Below are 20,906 nucleotides of genomic sequence, written 5' to 3' on the forward strand. Positions count from 1 at the left end.
AGCTCGTAAGTCGCCATGCGCGCAGGCTCTCATTATTCTACAGGCTCGTAAGTTGCCGCACGCGCCAGTTTTATTACTTTCACAGCTCGTAAGTCGCCTCACGCGCCAGCTCAATTATTATTCTTATAGCTCATAAGACGCCTCTCGCGCGCAAGCTTTATTACTTTCACAGCTCGTAAGTCGCCTCACGCGCCAGCTCAATTATTATTTTCAAAGCTCATAAGACGCCTCTCGCGCGCAAGCTTTATTACTTTCACAACTCGTAAGTCGCCTCACGCGCCAGCTCAATTATTATTCTCAAAGCTCATAAGACGCCTCTCGCGCGCAGGCTTTTATTATTCTTAACTCGTAAGACGCCTCACGCGCAGGCCTTATTATGCTACAGCTCCTAAGACGCCTCTCGCGCGCAGGCATTATTATTATTTTAGCTCGTAAGTCGCTTCTCGCGCCGGCTTCATTATTATTATAACTCGTAAGTCGCTTCTCGCGCCAGCTCCATTATTATTATAGCTCGTAAGTCGCCTCACGCGCGAGCTTCATTATTATTATAGCTCGTAAGTCGCCTCGCGCGCAGGCTTTTATTACAACATGTCACCATCATGAAGAAAGCCTCTCAAAACTCAGACAATAAAGACAAGGCCAAAGAAAAGGGGAAAAAACCGCCTCACACCTTATAAAGTCCAGCGCTCCACCTAGACGCTTGCGCGCCCAGGAGCAACACTGGACTTGGGGGGCTTGTAGGGGTATGGTACTAAAACCCGGTTCTACGACCCTAAATCTATTATGTTTGGCCTATTTTATCGCATGGACTAATACAATGTTATTGGGCCGAGGGGGTTTTGTGGAGGTAACCCTAACTGGGCTAGGCCCATTAGGGTACCATGATGGTGGCCATGAGACTCTATATAAGGAGGTCTCCACCTCCTTATCATGGGTCATGCTCAATAAGAGCCACCACCACTTTTTGTGTCTGTGAACAAGAAATCCTTAGGATATTTTAGCAGTCGCCTCCACACCCCCGAAACCAATGCAGGTCACAGGCGCAGCCGCTGAAGAAGAAGATCAAGACGTGGTTCGTTCAGATCTCCGAATCTGTGATGGTTTTAAATCTGCTCCGGGCTTCAGATCTGTCCAGATCTGATTTACAGATCTAGGTCTAGATTACAGACCTGGATATTAGGTCTAAAGTTGCAGATCTGACTCTTAAATTGCAGATCCGGAAATTACCAGACTTCCGCCGCCATGTACGCACGCCCGTGGGTTCTCACTCCGCAGCCGTGCATGTGCTGCCGCGGAAACCACCATCTGGGTTTTTGCGCAAGAGACCTCCGCCATGCACGCGCACTCGCGAGTCACCACTCTATCGCCGTGCATGCGCGCATCAGGCTACGCGCCAAACTGCAAGGTTGGGAATCCTCCTAATATCCCATATGGCTACGCGCCAAGGTTGGGAATCCTCCTAGTATCCCATATGGCTACGCGCCAAGGTTGGGAATCCTAATATCCTATATGGCTACGCGCCAAGGATGGGAATCCTCATAATATCCCATATGGCTACGCGCCAAACTTCAAGGTTGGGAATCCTCATAATATCCCATATGGCTACGCGCCAAGGATGGGAATCCTCATAATATCCCATATGGCTACGTGCCAAACTTCAAGGTTGGGAATCCTCATAATATCCCATATGGCTACGCGCCAAGGTTGGGAATCCTCCTAATATCCCATATGGCTACGCGCCAAACTTCAAGGTTGGGAATCCTCCTAATATCCCATATGGCTACGCGCCAAACTTCAAGGTTGGGAATCCCCCTAATATCCCATATGGCTACGCGCCAAACTGCAAGGTTGTGAATCCTCCTAAGATCCCATATGGCTACACGCCAAACTTAGGGGTTGGGAATCCTCATACCATATGAACGCGCATATGGCTACGCGCCAAACTTCAAGGTTGGGAATCCTCCTAATATCCCATATGGCTACGCGTCAAGGTTGGGAATCCTCCTAATATCCCATATGGCTACGCGCCAAGGTTGGGAATCCTCCTAATATCCCATATGGCTACGCGCCAAACTTCAAGGTTGGGAATCCTCCTAATATCCCATATGGCTACGCGCCAAGGTTGGGAATCCTCCTAATATCCCATATGGCTACGCGCCAAACTTCAAGGTTGGGAATCCTCCTAATATCCCATATGGCTACGCGCCAAACTTCAAGGTTGGGAATCCCCCTAATATCCCATATGGCTACGCGCCAAACTTCAAGGTTGGGAATCCCCCTAATATCCCATATGGCCACGCGCCAAACTGCAAGGTTGGGAATCCTCCTAAGATCCCATATGGCTACACGCCAAACTTAGGGGTTGGGAATCCTCATACCATATGTTCACGCATCACATATGCTCACGCATATTACACATGCCTACGCATCACATGCTTACGCATCACATGCTCGCACATGTCACAGTCTACACGCACGCGCATGCAACATCTGCGCGTGGCGCATAACACAAAACAAAAGTCTACGCGCACGTGCATGCAACATCTGCACGTGGCGCGTGACATAAAGTAGCTCGTAAGCCGCCTCACGCGCAGGCTCTTTATTATACACAGCTCATAAGACGCCTCGCGCGCAAGCTGTTATTATTCTTACGGCCCGTAAGTCGCCTCACGCGCAGGCCTTTATTATTCACACAGCTCATAAGACGCCTCGCGCGCAAGCTGTTATTATTCTTACAGCCCGTAAGTCGCCTCACGCGCTGGCTTTTATTATTCACACAGCTCATAAGACGCCTCGCGCGCAAGCTGTTGTTATTCTTACAGCCCGTAAGTCGCCTCACGCGCAGGCCTTTATTATTCACACAGCTCATAAGACGCCTCGCGCGCAAGCTGTTATTATTCTTACAGCCCGTAAGTCGCCTCACGCGCTGGCTTTTATTATTCACACAGCTCATAAGACGCCTCGCGCGCAAGCTGTTATTATTCTTACGGCCCGTAAGTCGCCTCACGCGTGTGACATCTGCCCCGATCCGACCCGACCCAGGTACCCGTTTCTCTTACCCGATCTCTTTCTTTTATGATTTAATATTTATTTATACTTATATTTTACTTTTAATAATAATAATGTTTTCCTTCCCGCCTCTTTCTCTCTCTTTCTTTCCGCCGTCCCGTCCCTCTCCTTCTCTCTTTCCGCCTTCTTTTCCCTCTTGTCGCCGTCCCGCCCTTACGCCTTGTTTCCCTCTTTTTCTTCTAACTCTTTGCTTGTCCTTTGTTCCTTCCCGCCTAAGGTTGTCTGCGCAGCTCCACGCGCCAGACCCCTTACAAGGAATCCTGCGTGAAGACCACCTGTTTCAGCGATACGCGAGACGAACTCTTCTCGCAGCGCGTTAAGAATTGTAATTCTTCTCGCAGTGCGCGAAGGACGGGAGTTCTTCCCGCGACGCGCTAAGGATTTGTAGTTCTTCTCGCAGCGCGCTAAGGATCGTAGTTCATCCCTCGACGCGCGAAGAATTATAGTTCTTCCCGCGGCGCGCTAGGAATTTTAGTTCCTCCCGCGGCGCGCTAAGAAATATGACTCTTCCCGCGGCGCGCTTAGAAATGAAGTTCTTTCCGCGACGCGTTAAGGTTGTTTCTGTCTGCCTTCGCGCTCGCGCTCTCTTGACCTTCTGTGTCTGCCTTCGCGCTCGAGCTTTCTCGCGCTGAACCCTTGAGTTTTCTTCTGTTTAATCTAGCCGTTTGCTTTTGAGTTGTCTTATCTTTTGAGCTGTTGACCTAATCTGCTTTATGTCTGAAAAGTTACTTTCGGCGCAGCATGCGCACCAACCCCATTGGTTGACAGATAAAGTGACTGACATAATCTTTTGAGATCTGCTTTTGCCATGCTTGACCTGTACCTTTATCTGACCCGCCCATGCTTTTTACTGTTCCCTGACAGCTTTTCCTTTGCCCCCTGCAGCTGCCATATCTTTCCATATCTTTTGCTTTTGGAATCTTTTACTTTTTGAGATCTTTTCCCCTTTTTCTAGGGATTGTGTTCCCTAGGGTTTCTCTATAAATAATAATGTTATTTTCTTAACACTACACACACAAACACTTAATCTCTCCTGTTCTCCTTGCTCTCTCTGCCGCCTCCCTCTCTGCCTCCGTCTTCCTCCCTGTTCTGTCCTGCTCTTCCGGTAATATATATATATTATATATAATAATTTACTTATTAATTATGCTAACTTATAATCAAGACTTAAAACCAATCATTAAAACAATAATCTTATTTATAGGTTAACTTGTGCTTGTTTAAAGTTGGTTCTTGCTTTATCTTACACCGCATCGTTTATCAGGTGAGTAATCTCGTACCTAATCCCTTTTTGCTTTTAATGTTTTGGGATGTTCATGTGTTCATACAAACTTAGAGTCTTAAACTTGTTTATGAACTTTAGTCGCGCAGTATCCCATGTGTTGAGGACGTAGACTTGGCTGTTTATTTGTATGTGTGGATCATTAACCGTCTTGTCGGTCTATTCCGCAGTTTTCATGGTACCATTAGATGAACACGGGAGAACTATCGTTTATGATTTTCTCTTTTGTTTACACATGCACAGTTAGTCTTGTTTGTGAGCTCAATTGTGAGCACTGGCAGTCTTATGAATCTTAGAGTTGGTCCCGATCAGATTACACCCTTGTTGAAAACCAGACATACACATGTTGCGCGCAGATTTTATTGTTATCTATGTATTGTATTAAACTTGATTTCTCACCAACACGCAAGTGTTTGACGTTTATTTTAACACATGTTCAGGTTTGCAGTAGCTGTTTTGGAGCTTGTGGACACATAGGAAGTTTTCTTTATTTTGGACCTAGATTAAAATGTATCAAGACAAGTTATTGCTGTTCGAATATTATGATTTATAATATATTGATTTATGATGATTTATGTTATCTACTTTTACCCTGCGCGTGCGCGAATGAATGTATTTATTAAATATTGACACCCAATAGTGTCACGAGTAATGAAACAATATGTGGCGCCCCGATGTATAATCCGCCTTTGGTCGGGGTGTTACAGATTGGTATCAGAGCTCGTTGACTTTAGGATAGGTGGTTAGACGTAACGGCCTAGAATACCTAAGAGTCCCTTCTCGCGCATGAGAGAAATCTCATGTTTGCGCGCTTATTGTTAATTACTCGTTATTTGTGAATATGCTCGCGCTTGCGCAGTATATGATTTTATGTTTTATTTCGCGATATTTCGATTTTTGTTGAATTTCGATTTTTATTGATTTTACTTACATATTCGTTTGTGGGATTTGAAAATCCGAAAAGTCATGGTGATACATGAATAGTTGATTTTCAATTTCCATTTACGATTATGTTCTGAGGTTGGAGACTTGAAAAGTCATGGTGATACATGAATTGTCAACCTCCAATACTCATTTTCTTGTATATTTTATATTGAAGATTGGAAAGTCATGGTGATACATGAATCGTCAATCTCCAATACTCGTTTACTCGTATATTTTAAATTGGGAATTCGGAAAGTCATGGTGATACATGAATTGTCGATTTCTGATTCGAATTTGTTACCTTTATTAAGTCTGCAATTAGGGTCATTTATTTTACTTTAACTTTTGATAGCATCTAACTCCGTGAAACCAAGCTTTATAAGATTAAAACTTTGCGATAAAAACCAAGATGTTAACTAAAATTAAAACTTTTATAGAATGCCTCCGCTATCTCGCCGATTTCAGAGAAGAGAAGCCTCGCGCATGCGTAGACAGCAACGTTCCCAGGAAATGGCCGCCGCGATAGCCCAAGCTTTGAGCCAAAACAATACCAACACCTCTGGTTACAACATTAAGTCCTTTAACGCGGGTAACCCTCCAAAGTTCACAGGTCTTGAAGGAGCCACCGTGATGCTCCAATGGCTTGAGAAAATAGAAAACACTTTCCTCCACACCCAATGCCCCTCAGACAGACGAACCCTATATGCTTCCAGTGTCCTGGAATCCAGAGCGCTTACATGGTGGAATGGAGTAGCTCATGCGCGTGGCGCAGAGGCTGCTTCTAGCATGACATGGGAGGAATTCAAGGAAATTCTTACGCGAGAATTCTGCCCTCCCAACGAAGTGAAGCGCCTGGAGGAAGAATTCTGGAACTTAAAGCAATACAGTGGCGAAGCGCGCGAGTACGCGACGCGCTTCCACGAGCTAAGCTTACTGGTCCCTCACCTTGTTACCCCTTCACGCCGAGCAATCGAGAAATTCCTTGGGGGTCTCCCCATGGAAATTCAAGATTCTGTATGGGCCAGAAACCCAGTTACCCTCTCTGACGCCATTGAGTTGGCCGCTGTGCTCAGCGACAACCATGTCAGAGCAGGAACCCTGTTCCTGCGGGGAACTGAGAAGACCAAACTCACCAAGACTGCCCCTGAACCAACAGAAACCAAACCAGAACCCTCAAACCGTAACAACCTCAAGCGCAGGCGCAAGGCCTATGCGCTTACCAACCCGCCCATTGCCCAGCAACCCATCTACCAACCTCCAGTTTACGCGCCTAACCCTCTGTCAGCCTACCCAACACCTCCTGTAGTCCACAACTATGCCTTAACCAATCCAGCACTCCCTGCCCCGCCAACTAAGAAACCTTACACAGGAAACCATCCCTTTTGCCCAACCTGTAGATTTCACCACCCAACCCAAACCCCGTGTCGACTTTGCAACCGATGTGGCCGTACTGGTCACACTGCTGAAAACTGTAGAGTCCTTCCCGCCAATCCAATTGCGCCAACACCACCAGTCTACCCGCAGAACCCACAATCAATCTACCAAAACCCACGACCCAGATCGTGCTTTAACTGCGGTGATCCCAGTCATTTCCGGAACGCGTGCCCAAGGCTACAAGTGCAAATCACACAAGCGAATCCGGTGAACCAGATTTCGAACCAAGTGACGCGTGGACGAGCTTTTAACATAACCGCGCACCAAGCGCAAGCGAATAATGACGTAGTTAATGGTACATTTTTGCTTAACGGATTTTATGCTTCTGTACTTTTTGATACTGGCGCCGATCGAAGTTTTATCTCTCGCGCCTTTGAGCAGAAGCTTGCGCGACCGCGCGATAACTTAAAAGAAGATTTTTCAGTTGAATTGGCTAACGGTGAAACTGTTTTAATTAACTCGGTGATTAAAGATTGCACACTTAATCTTAACGAAAACGATTTTCTGATTGACCTCATCCCCATGCCTCTTGGAAGCTTTGATGTTATCATTGGTATGGACTGGCTCTCGCAGAATCGCGCCGAAGTTATTTGCGCCAAGAAGTTGATTCGCATTCCTCGAGAAAATGGTGATCTTCATATTTACGGCGAAAAACCCTCCCGCGGTCTTAAACTTATGTCTTGCGCCGAAGCCCAAAGACTCATGCGGAAGAAGTGTATTGCATTTCTAGCCCATGTGGTTAAACCTGCTGAAGAGAAGAAGCTTCGCGATATCCCTGTTGTGCGTGATTTTCCTGAAGTTTTTCCTGATGATCTTCCTGGTATCCCTCCCGCTCGTGAAGTCGAGTTTCGTGTTGATCTTGTCCCTGGTGCTTCCCCCGTAGCTAAATCTCCTTACCGTCTTGCACCCGCTGAGATGCAAGAATTGGCCAGCCAACTTCAAGAGTTGACTGCTAAAGGATTCATTCGCCCTAGCTCTTCGCCCTGGGGTGCTCCGGTGTTGTTCGTTAAAAAGAAAGATGGATCGTTTCGCATGTGTATTGATTACCGCGAGTTGAACAAACTCACCATTAAAAACCGGTATCCCTTACCGCGTATTGACGACCTCTTTGATCAACTCCAAGGTGCCTCCTGTTTCTCGAAGATCGATCTCCGTTCTGGTTATCATCAGTTGCGTATCCGCGATGAAGATGTTCCGAATACTGCTTTTCGAACTCGTTATGGCCATTTTGAATTCTTGGTCATGTCCTTCGGTTTAACCAACGCACCCGCCGTTTTCATGGATCTAATGAACCGGGTGTGTAGGCCTTTCTTGGATAAATTCGTGATTGTGTTTATCGATGATGTTCTGGTGTATTCTAAGACCAAGGCCGAGCATGAGCAACATCTCCGATTGGTATTGCAAAAGCTTCGAACCGAGCAGCTCTATGCTAAGCTTTCCAAGTGTGAATTTTGGTCTGATGAAGTACAGTTTCTTGGTCATGTTGTAAACAAGATGGGTATTCATGTCGACCCATCCAAGATTGAAGCAATCAAGAACTGGATTACGCCATCCTCTCCTTCTGAGATCCGTTCCTTTCTGGGCTTAGCTGGTTACTACCGGCGATTCATTTCGAACTTCTCGAAGATCGCTTTGCCTTTAACAGCTCTAACGCACAAAGGTAAACCGTATATTTGGGGCTCGAAGCAAGAAGAAGCCTTTCTGACGCTCAAGCGTTTGTTGTGTGAAGCTCCTGTTCTTGCGCTACCTGAGGGTAATGATGATTTTGTCGTGTATTGCGATGCATCCAACCAAGGTCTCGGTTGTGTTCTTATGCAACGAGGCAAGGTTATCGCTTACGCATCAAGGCAACTTAAGGTTCATGAAAAGAATTATACAACTCACGACCTCGAACTTGGTGCAGTTGTTTTTGCCTTGAAGATCTGGAGACACTACCTTTATGGTACTAAGTGTATCCTCTACACTGACCATAAAAGCCTTCAGCATATCTTTGATCAAAAGGAACTTAACATGAGGCAACGCCGATGGAACGAACTCATCAGCGATTACGATTGTGAGATCCGGTATCATCCTGGTAAGGCTAATGTGGTAGCCGATGCGCTCAGCCGAAAACCCTGCCAGCTTAACTGTATCTTGCCGCGCACCCAGCTTCACTTCGCGCCGATCCAAAGCAACCTTGAATCGCGCATTCGTGACGCGCAGCGCGCATCCATCAGTAATGGTAACCTTCGCGCAGAGTTAGCGTGTGGCGCGGAAGCGCATTTTGTCCCTAATCTGAGTGGAATTCTCTGCTATCTCAATCGCATCTGGATTCCCTTTGATGAGAATCTTCGCGCTGATATCCTGAGTGAAGCACACAAATCTCGATATTCTATTCATCCTGGCGCCGATAAGATGTACAAGGATTTGCGCATTACTTATTGGTGGCCCGGTATGAAAAAGGATATTGCTGTGTTCGTAGCTAAATGTCTGACTTGTTCTAAAGTAAAAGCTGAACACCAACGCCCATCTGGTTTGCTCGAACAACCAGAAATTCCTACGTGGAAATGGGAATGTGTAGCGATGGACTTTATTACCAAGTTACCTTTGACAACAAGCAAACATGATAGCATTTGGGTAATAGTGGATCGTTTGACTAAGTCTGCTCACTTTCTGCCCATTCGTGAAAACTACCGTGTTGAGCAACTCGCGCAGCTTTATGTCAAGGAAATTGTCTGCCGCCATGGTACTCCTTTGAGCATCATATCCGATCGCGATGGCCGTTTTATATCTCGCTTTTGGAAATCTCTCCAATCTGCGCTAGGAACTCGCTTGGACATGAGTACGGCATATCATCCTCAGACTGACGGTCAGTCTGAGCGAACTATTCAAACTCTTGAGGATATGCTCCGATCTTGTGTTCTTGATTTTGGAGGTAATTGGGATTCGCACCTGCCTTTGATCGAGTTCTCTTATAATAACAGCTATCATTCCAGTATCGGTATGGCCCCATTTGAGGCACTTTACGGTCGTAAGTGCCGCTCCCCGATTTGTTGGAGCGAAGTGGGTGAAACTCAAATCACAGGACCCGAACTGGTTCAAGAGACAACCGATAAAATCGCCAAGATCCGTGATCATCTGCTGACTGCCAGAAGCCGACAGAAGAGTTACGCAGATCGCAGGCGAAAGCCTCTCGAATTTCAAGTTGGTGATCTTGTTCTCCTCAAAGTGTCGCCCTGGAAGGGTGTTGTCCGCTTTGGGAAGAAAGGTAAGCTTGCTCCTCGATATGTTGGACCATTTAAGATTCTTGCGCGTGTGGGAAAAGTTGCCTACAGACTTGACCTGCCGCCCGCGCTCAGTAATGTGCATCCAACGTTCCATGTATCCAATCTCAAGAAGTGTTTAGCCGACGAGAACCTTCACGTTCCACTTGATGAAGTTCAAGTTGATGAAACTATGCATTTCGTTGAGAAGCCTGTTGAGATTATGGATCGCGAGGTAAAGCAAACCAAGCGCAGTCGTATCCCTATCGTGAAAGTTCGTTGGGAGTCCAAGCGCGGAGCCGAGTTTACATGGGAAAGGGAAGATCAAATGAAGATCAAGTACCCGCACCTGTTCTCTGCGCAACCTACTTCGAGATAAATTTCGGGACGAAATTTCTTAAAGTAGGGGAGACTGTGACATCTGCCCCGATCCGACCCGACCCAGGTACCCGTTTCTCTTACCCGATCTCTTTCTTTTATGATTTAATATTTATTTATACTTATATTTTACTTTTAATAATAATAATGTTTTCCTTCCCGCCTCTTTCTCTCTCTTTCTTTCCGCCGTCCCGTCCCTCTCCTTCTCTCTTTCCGCCTTCTTTTCCCTCTTGTCGCCGTCCCGCCCTTACGCCTTGTTTCCCTCTTTTTCTTCTAACTCTTTGCTTGTCCTTTGTTCCTTCCCGCCTAAGGTTGTCTGCGCAGCTCCACGCGCCAGACCCCTTACAAGGAATCCTGCGTGAAGACCACCTGTTTCAGCGATACGCGAGACGAACTCTTCTCGCAGCGCGTTAAGAATTGTAATTCTTCTCGCAGTGCGCGAAGGACGGGAGTTCTTCCCGCGACGCGCTAAGGATTTGTAGTTCTTCTCGCAGCGCGCTAAGGATCGTAGTTCATCCCTCGACGCGCGAAGAATTATAGTTCTTCCCGCGGCGCGCTAGGAATTTTAGTTCCTCCCGCGGCGCGCTAAGAAATATGACTCTTCCCGCGGCGCGCTTAGAAATGAAGTTCTTTCCGCGACGCGTTAAGGTTGTTTCTGTCTGCCTTCGCGCTCGCGCTCTCTTGACCTTCTGTGTCTGCCTTCGCGCTCGAGCTTTCTCGCGCTGAACCCTTGAGTTTTCTTCTGTTTAATCTAGCCGTTTGCTTTTGAGTTGTCTTATCTTTTGAGCTGTTGACCTAATCTGCTTTATGTCTGAAAAGTTACTTTCGGCGCAGCATGCGCACCAACCCCATTGGTTGACAGATAAAGTGACTGACATAATCTTTTGAGATCTGCTTTTGCCATGCTTGACCTGTACCTTTATCTGACCCGCCCATGCTTTTTACTGTTCCCTGACAGCTTTTCCTTTGCCCCCTGCAGCTGCCATATCTTTCCATATCTTTTGCTTTTGGAATCTTTTACTTTTTGAGATCTTTTCCCCTTTTTCTAGGGATTGTGTTCCCTAGGGTTTCTCTATAAATAATAATGTTATTTTCTTAACACTACACACACAAACACTTAATCTCTCCTGTTCTCCTTGCTCTCTCTGCCGCCTCCCTCTCTGCCTCCGTCTTCCTCCCTGTTCTGTCCTGCTCTTCCGGTAATATATATATATTATATATAATAATTTACTTATTAATTATGCTAACTTATAATCAAGACTTAAAACCAATCATTAAAACAATAATCTTATTTATAGGTTAACTTGTGCTTGTTTAAAGTTGGTTCTTGCTTTATCTTACACCGCATCGTTTATCAGGTGAGTAATCTCGTACCTAATCCCTTTTTGCTTTTAATGTTTTGGGATGTTCATGTGTTCATACAAACTTAGAGTCTTAAACTTGTTTATGAACTTTAGTCGCGCAGTATCCCATGTGTTGAGGACGTAGACTTGGCTGTTTATTTGTATGTGTGGATCATTAACCGTCTTGTCGGTCTATTCCGCAGTTTTCATGGTACCATTAGATGAACACGGGAGAACTATCGTTTATGATTTTCTCTTTTGTTTACACATGCACAGTTAGTCTTGTTTGTGAGCTCAATTGTGAGCACTGGCAGTCTTATGAATCTTAGAGTTGGTCCCGATCAGATTACACCCTTGTTGAAAACCAGACATACACATGTTGCGCGCAGATTTTATTGTTATCTATGTATTGTATTAAACTTGATTTCTCACCAACACGCAAGTGTTTGACGTTTATTTTAACACATGTTCAGGTTTGCAGTAGCTGTTTTGGAGCTTGTGGACACATAGGAAGTTTTCTTTATTTTGGACCTAGATTAAAATGTATCAAGACAAGTTATTGCTGTTCGAATATTATGATTTATAATATATTGATTTATGATGATTTATGTTATCTACTTTTACCCTGCGCGTGCGCGAATGAATGTATTTATTAAATATTGACACCCAATAGTGTCACGAGTAATGAAACAATATGTGGCGCCCCGATGTATAATCCGCCTTTGGTCGGGGTGTTACAACGCGCAGGCCTTTATTATTCACACAGCTCATAAGACGCCTCGCGCGCAAGCTGTTATTATTCTACAAGCTCGTAAGCCGCCTCACGCGCCAGCTTCATTATTCTACAAGCTCGTAAGTCGCCTCGCGCGCCAGCTTCATTATTCTACAAGCTCGTAAGTCACCTCGCGTGCCAGCTTCTTTATTATTTTACAGCTTGTAAGCCGCCTCACGCGCCAGCTTCATTATTATTTTCACAGCTCGTAAGTCGCCTCGCGCGCCAGCTTCTTTATTATTTTACAGCTTGTAAGCCGCCTCACGCGCCAGCTTCATTATTCTACAAGCTCGTAAGTCGCCTCGCGCGCCAGCTTCATTATTCTACAAGCTCGTAAGTCGCCTCGCGCGCCAGCTTCTTTATTATTTTACAGCTTGTAAGCCGCCTCACGCGCCAGCTTCATTATTCTACAAGCTCGTAAGTCGTCTCGCGCGCCAGCTTTTTCATTATTACAAGCTCGTAAGTCGCCTCGCGCACCAGCTTCTTTATTATTACAGCTCGTAAGTCGCCATGCGCGCAGGCTCTCATTATTCTACAGGCTCGTAAGTCGCCGCACGCGCCAGTTTTATTACTTTCACAGCTCGTAAGTCGCCTCACGCGCCAGCTCAATTATTATTCTCAAAGCTCATAAGATGCCTCTCGCGCGCAGGCTTTTATTATTCTTAGCTCGTAAGACGCCTCACGCGCAGGCTTTATTATGCTACAGCTCGTAAGACGCCTCTCGCGCGCAGGCATTATTATTATTTTAGCTCGTAAGTCGCTTCTCGCGCCAGCTTCATTATTATTATAGCTCGTAAATCGCCTCACGCGCGAGCTTCATTATTATTATAGCTCGTAAGTCGCCTCGCGCGCAGGCTTTTATTACAACATGTCACCATCATGAAGAAAGCCTCTCAAAACTCAGACAATAAAGACAAGGCCAAAGAAAAGGGAAAAAACCGCCTCACACCTTATAAAGTCCAGCGCTCCACCTAGACGCTTGCGCGCCCAGGAGCAACACTGGACTTGGGGGGGCTTGTAGGGGTATGGTACTAAAACCCGGTTCTACGACCCTAAATCTATTATGTTTGGCTTATTTCATTACATGGGCTAATACAATGTTATTGGGCCGAGGGGGTTTTGTGGAGGTAACCCTAACTGGGCTAGGCCCATTAGGGTACCATGATGGTGGCCATGAGACTCTATATAAGGAGGTCTCCACCTCCTTATCAGGGGGTCATGCTCAATAAGAGCCACCACCACTTTTTGTGTCTGTGAACAAGAAATCCTCAGGATATCTTAGCAGTCGCCTCCACACCCCCGAAACCATTGCAGGTCACAGGCGCAGCCGCTGAAGAAGAAGATCAAGACGTGGTTCGTTCATCTCGAAAATCCGTGGAAACATCGTCATGGATCAGGTAAGATTCATTTCGTGCTTCGACACCGCGCATACATTGTCATCTGCAGAATGTAGGTTGTTTGTTTTTCGAACACGTTTCATTAGAAAACGTCTGCACGAACTCTTATTGATGCAAACTTGGCCATTCACTTCTAAGATCTTCTAAAGTTTGCAGAAGGTTAAACACCACCACCTACCAACACCCACCACCATCACCCGCCGTCCGCCACCACCGTCTAACACCATCGTTCACCACCACCACCACCACCACCATCCACTACCACCGTCTAGCACCACATGCCGTCTATCACCAGCCAATACCACTGTTCATACACCACCACCAGTTTATTTTAGTACTCTACAGACATTAAAAAACAAAACAGTATTCTTCTTGCAGACCGCAGAGGTTTGGTCCACTTCTACAGAGGTGTGCAGATGTGATAAGCAGACTGCAGATATCTTATCTCTTAAAAAACAAACAGCACCTTAGCCTTCAAACATATGTTTAATCTCTATCTTTTTTTAACAACTCTGGGACATTTTTTATATTTTTAAACATTTCTAAGCCATATGTATCTTTTTACATGTATTTCTCAATGTTTCGAGTTATATGTATTTCTGAACGTTTATGGGAGCGTATGGATTTGTTAACTTTGTTTATATCCTCGATTATATATATTTGTTTCATATCAGTTGCATTTGTCATTCGTAAATCATATACATATTCCGTTCAAACATTCATTATGATTCGTTTATATCTCTTATGTTCATCATGATTCTAACTATATTATGTTGTGAGAACAATAGTAATGGGTAAGGTTAAAATGAAAACCCATTTGAGTCGTGAAAACCCGCGAAAACCCTATGTAACGTCGTTTTTTTTTTGTTACATGTAACATATGTTGTAACATTTAATACAAAACATCGAAACATAAAAAAAAATGTTTTGCTATTTTTTAACTAATTTTTATATATGTTTTCAGGAGAGAGAAAAAATTATATTACATTTTTTATTCACTTTAATTATGGATCACAAAATTTAAACATTAATTAAAAATATATGGTTGAGAATGGGATTCTAGAATTTTCACAACTCAAGTGGGTTTTCATTTTATACTTAGCCTATATATACAATGATTCGTAGTAAAAAATTTGTAAAAATAAATTTGTCAATAACTAATAAATAAAACAAAATAATAATCTGGATGGTAATAAATTACATCTTTTGTAATTTGATACTCTTCAAGTGGTTGAGGGTTCGAGTTCCGTTGTAACGTAGAAATGTAGAATTATTAAGTAAACCTGATAGATATGTGGATTTTGTAAAAAAAAAAATGCATCTCCTGTTCTGCTACATAAATTGAAGTTGTAAGTTATGGCCCAAATACCACTATACTTATGGGCCTAGCCACCAAAGTTAGATCACCACAAGTCTTTTACTTTGGACCCGGTGCATTTGTCAATTGGCATTAGTGGTGCGTAAAAAGCCGGAACCCGGAACCGGACCCAAAAAAAAACCCGGTATCGGTTTTCTTAATACCCGAGTTTTTAATACCTGAACCCTAATCAGACTCTACTGGTAGGGTACGGATAGGGTATGTATTTTAGTACCAAAACCTTTACCCGGAACCGGGCCCGATTTATACCCGGTAATACCCAAAACCGGGTTTTTCCAATGCCTGAAACCAGGTTTTTCAAATACCCGGTCTATACCCGAAATTACCCGAAAAATACCTGACAAATACCCGAAAATACCTCTAAAAATTGTAACCCCTTAAAAAAATTCAATCTATACCCGAAAAAAACCTCAAAAACCCAAAAATTGGGTTTTTTCAATACCCGGAAATAGGGTGTTCAAATATCCGGTTTTAGAATACCCAATTCTATACCCAACCCGAACCCGATGCATAGGGTATGGTTTCTAGAAACAATACCCGAACCCGACCCAAGTATTACCAATACCTGGTTATACCCGAACCCGTTCCATACCCAAACCTGGGTATTTGAACCCAGATTTGTGCACCTCTAATTGGCATAGCTTTACTTTACACATCACTTGGGCTTTCTTTACATTCAAAGTACAATTTAGTCCAGGTCCAAAAGGAAGGTACACATTTCACTATGTCATCCTGTAGTCTAGCCCTGTAGCATCTCAACTCTCAATTATCTTTAATTAATAAGAAAAGTCATGTGATCCCCTTTTATTTAAAATTCCAAAAAAAATCCCCTTTTATTTAAAATTCCAAAAAAAATCCCTCCAAATGTCATGTGATCCGACTGTTTTTCAATTGTTCTCGTCTTCCCCGTCCAAATTTGCACCCCTTCCAAGTTTGCACAAAATCCGTCTTCCCCGTTTAAGTTAGCACAAAATCCGTCTTCCCCGTTTAAGTTAGCACAAAATCCGTCTTACTCATCCAAATTTGCACCAAATCCGTCTTCCTCGTCTAACTTCAAAAATATTCTCTATTTAAGTTTTCTTTTAATATTATATTAGTATAATTAGTTTCATTTATACTTTGTTTTTATTTTATAACTTTTGAAATGTAAAGTTTTATAAAATTTTGAATATATTGTTGAATCGTACTTATTTTTATCTATGTATCCGACATAAATTTTGTTCAAAACCAAGTCGGGTGAAACTTTTATTGAACATTTCGATATAAATTTGGCCCGGCTCGGTTTTGAATAAAGTTTATGTCTGCACATAGATAAAAATAAGTACGTCTCAACGGTATATTTGAAATTTTATAAAACTTTATATTGCAAAAGTTACAAAGAAAACGAATAAAATGAAATTAATTATGTAATATTTAAAACTTAAAATTATAATATTTTAGAAGTTGGACAAGGAAGACGGATTTGGTGCAAACTTGGAAGGAGAAGACGAGTTTGGTGTAAACTTGGGCGGGGAAGATGAGTTTGCTACAAACTTTGATAGGGTGCAAACTTGGACGGGGAAGACGAGAACAATTTAAAACAGTCAGATCCGACGAGTTTTGATGTTTTCTCAAAAATGGACGGAGCCGACGGGTTCTCTTCATATTTATTCAGACTTATCAGAATTTCTACACGTGGCACCTTTTTAGTAGACAATGAAATCCGTCAGAATGTTTCCCAAAGTGTCGTCCTTATCCAAATTCTTCATGGTATTTCTAAAATTTTTGAAATTTAAAAGCCCTTTTATGTCTCTCTCTAAAAATTGCCATTTTAGGAATTTTTCCTTAATTAATGCATATTTCAGTTTTCCTTTTTATTTATTTTTTAACTTTTTAAATAAAAAGAACAAAAAATTATATCATTAAATTCAGAGCTTTAACTTGACCTGAGTGCGGCGAATTAGGTGCCCCGTCCACCTTACCATCAAAACCTAACCCATTCTCCTGCCAGCGAGCTACACCTTCCATCACCGCAACTTCAACTCATAAATTTATTTTTCAACGTTTAATACGTAAACAATATATATGTTGGTCTCTAATCTATGCTAGTTAGGCGTACCTATGATGTAGCTTATGAAACTTAACTTCATTAATATATAATAACTATATAGATTTTAAAACAGGTTCTTTTATATTTAAATATTAAGCTGATATTTGAAGAAAATAGATACATATATACAGGGTCGGCTCAACATCCTCAGAGGCCTAAAACTAACTAAAATTTTGAGGCATTTTTCTCTTCTTTTCTTTTTGCGTATAAGGCTAGAGAGTATGCAAAGCTTGTGGCACATCAATAAGTTACTAATTCTAAAAGAACTCTACTTCAAAATCTCATAATACATAGCTCATGTTTAAAATGGATTAAAATGGAGGCCCTACAAAAATGAAGACCTAAAACCATGACCTCATTTAGTTTACCCAAAAGACGGCCCGGCATATATAACTTAGATATTGTTACATACTCAGATATGCATGTACTCTTGGAAGTATGTATAGATACTATAGAACAATATAACACACCACCATATGTCTACATTTGATACATACTATTTTTTTTTACATTATAACTATGCTTTTTTTTTTCTTTTTTCTTTTTTAATTATTTCCCGTCTCACATTTATTGTCACAAATAAGTTTGTATAGATACACAATTAGGGGGTGAATGCAATGTTTGGACTTTGGACCAAACAAATTAACAGCACAAAGTACGAAAATCTCGAAATAAACAATGTTTGCAATATATTTTTTTAACAAGGACATCACATAATATAACTTGAAAATGTATTAATGTAGCCTCCTAACAAATTACCGATAATACATTTTTATTTATAAGAATCTGCAATTCATTTTCGGTGTATAGTTAGATATGTACCATGGTATATTTGTTTAGTTCTCATACCCTATCATAGTTTGCTACAAATGATTTCATTGAGTATGGTTTGTTGTGTGTTTAGTTAGCTGTATTATCAGAATGCGTTTAATAACTTTGTGGAATAAGGATTACTAATAGATAGGGTGCCTATAGGACGGTTCGTTTCAGAACGAGTTTAAATACTTGTATGCTTGATTAACTGTATTATCGGAACAAACCTTTCGTTTTTCCAAACAAGTTTACGCCATATTACTATATGTTTGGGACTGAACTCAATGCTCCACACCTAAGAGGCTTGTACCACTATCATATGGGCTACTTCACAATAGCATACCGAACCATTAAACTGTTAAAGTTAAGCGGTTTGAATTTCAAACCGATAAGCACCATCTAAATTTCTCTTTATAGATGACTTAAATGTAAAAAAAAATAAAAAAATATCTCCTTCTCACATGACTATCAACGGTAAATTCGTCATATCTAGCACCTAACAATAAAAAAAAAACAGGGTTTGGTTAGCTGCTTGTGAACCATTCGTTTATTTGATTAAAACCTAAATGATAAACATGAACAGACACCCTTAAGCTCAATTCGGTTTACACCATGGTGTTGTAAAATTCGGCCTCCAAGGCCTTGGAATAGGTGATTATTCGGTCCTCGGACCTCTACCTTGCTGACTTTTTCCAACTTGGCAATATTGCACAGCCACGGACAAAAGTCGGCCTACTTTGCCTCAAAGGCATTGGAATCGACAGTTATTCTGTCCTTGGACCTCCCCTCCAAGGCGTTGGAATTCTAGGGTTCTATTTTAAGGTTCTAGTTCTAATTTGCTAAATTTGTTTAATGTTTTGTTTTGGTTTGATGTTAGATCAATCACTACTGACCATATTAGGGCTCTATTTAAAATTTTAAAGTGTTAGCTTGGTATTGACGTAAATTATACTTGTTTTGATATGTATATATATGTATATACTAGCCAGGTGCCGGCGCAATGCAGCGGTGTACGCGCAAATGAAACTGGTGTAAGTACGTTTGTAACATCGCAATGGTACGTGCGTAACCCAACGATGGTTTGCATTTAACGTGGCATTGGGCGTGTAACCGGTGCCAGTAAGCGCTGTAACATTTTGGATTTTTCCAAACCCGTATTCATTTACGTTTAACTCGAACGAAACATTTTTAGATCTTTATTATTATTGAAAACCAAATATTTATGAGTATTTAAGTTTATAATGTTCACATTATACCCCTCATACTTTAATCAATGTTTAAATCCTTGATTATAATATAAAAAGTTCAATTGTTGATCAATACCTAAACTACAAGGACTAAATGTGACAAAAATCAAAATTCCCCCTTTTGTATCCCGAAGCGTCGCGTGGCCGGAGGTCCCTTGGCCACCCCCGCCGCTGTGGAGGTGCTATTCAGATCGGTTTCGTCTTAGATCGTTTCCTAGTTCGTTTTGGCCGAAATCGCTTATTTTATGACATAATCGACTGTTTCAAGCATCAAAGAAAACTAATATAACTAAAATATATGTCCATAAACATAACCCCTTGATCAAGAACGAAATTTACTGGCTATAATGTTGATTTAATCATTAAAGGCCCATTCGATTTTTAAACGAGTAAGTTACCATATTTAGTTCGATTTAGTGAATCCTATATAAATATATCATTATTTCTCTGCCACAAATCATCCCTAAACCCTAATACACAAATCCCATCTGTCACCTACCTCTGCCATACTCCATCTTCTTCGATTTTCGCGTTATTGTTGAAGATACAAGTTAAGACGGTTGACTTTGTTTGCTTTAGGATATTTGACTATTCGTTTCTTCTGATCCTTTCACTTTTCGGGTAATTTGTAAACATGGAAATCGTTCATATACATTCCCTAGTCAATAAAATTTAATCAATTTTGGTGGTTGAAGGGTGTTGACTGGTCAAATCGTTTAACACTCGTTAAAGGGCAAAATAGTCAACTAGTTTGACTTAACGTTTTCTCATACTTCTGGTCGGATTCAACGTTTGGTCCAGAAGACTTTTATTCTCGTAACGAAATTTTAAGGCTACTGACCAAAGCCCGACTTCCGACTCGCTGTTTGGATTTTGGTCGGTACCAGCTCGCTTAAATCTTAAAACAAACATAACTTGAGTTCTAAACATCTGTTTGGATTGATTCCAGCGGAAACAAGTTCAAATTTTTATTTATATTATCATATCCTAAAATCTCAGATTCTGAATTGTTCATAGCATTTGACGTGTAGTGGACGACTCGCTTATTCATAGCTCGTTAATCGCAATTATTAATCGTTTGTCATTAATCTAAGGTGAGTTTGATCATTCCCCCTTTTTTACACTGTTTTCAAATGTTTTGGGGACATATGCGTACTTACTCATATTTTCTATCCTATATATATATACACAAACTCGCAAACACAATCATTGTGTGAATATCAGTTGAATGTTATTTGCTAATTGCTACATGTTTAATTGTTTACTTGACAGCATTTGGAGAGGTCCAACATATACCCTTTGTATAGGGTTCTCATTAGTATGATCATACGACCGTCTTAGTAACCGGAGCCCGATTCGCTTGGCAAAGGTAAAATGACAATTTTAGTCAATGAAATCAATGCCGATTCGCCTGGCCACGATTCATTGGCACACTAGCACGATTTGATTATGTACATGGTTTGTTAAGGTTTGATTGATTATTACCACATAGATTGGTTTGCGTATTTAATATTTATCATTTATTATTTATTTATTTA

Source organism: Bidens hawaiensis, unplaced genomic scaffold (genome assembly GCF_021521415.1).
Source record: "Bidens hawaiensis isolate Kalapana, Puna unplaced genomic scaffold, B.hawaiensis_p1.1 tig00009541_1, whole genome shotgun sequence".
Lineage (NCBI taxonomy): Eukaryota > Viridiplantae > Streptophyta > Magnoliopsida > Asterales > Asteraceae > Bidens > Bidens hawaiensis.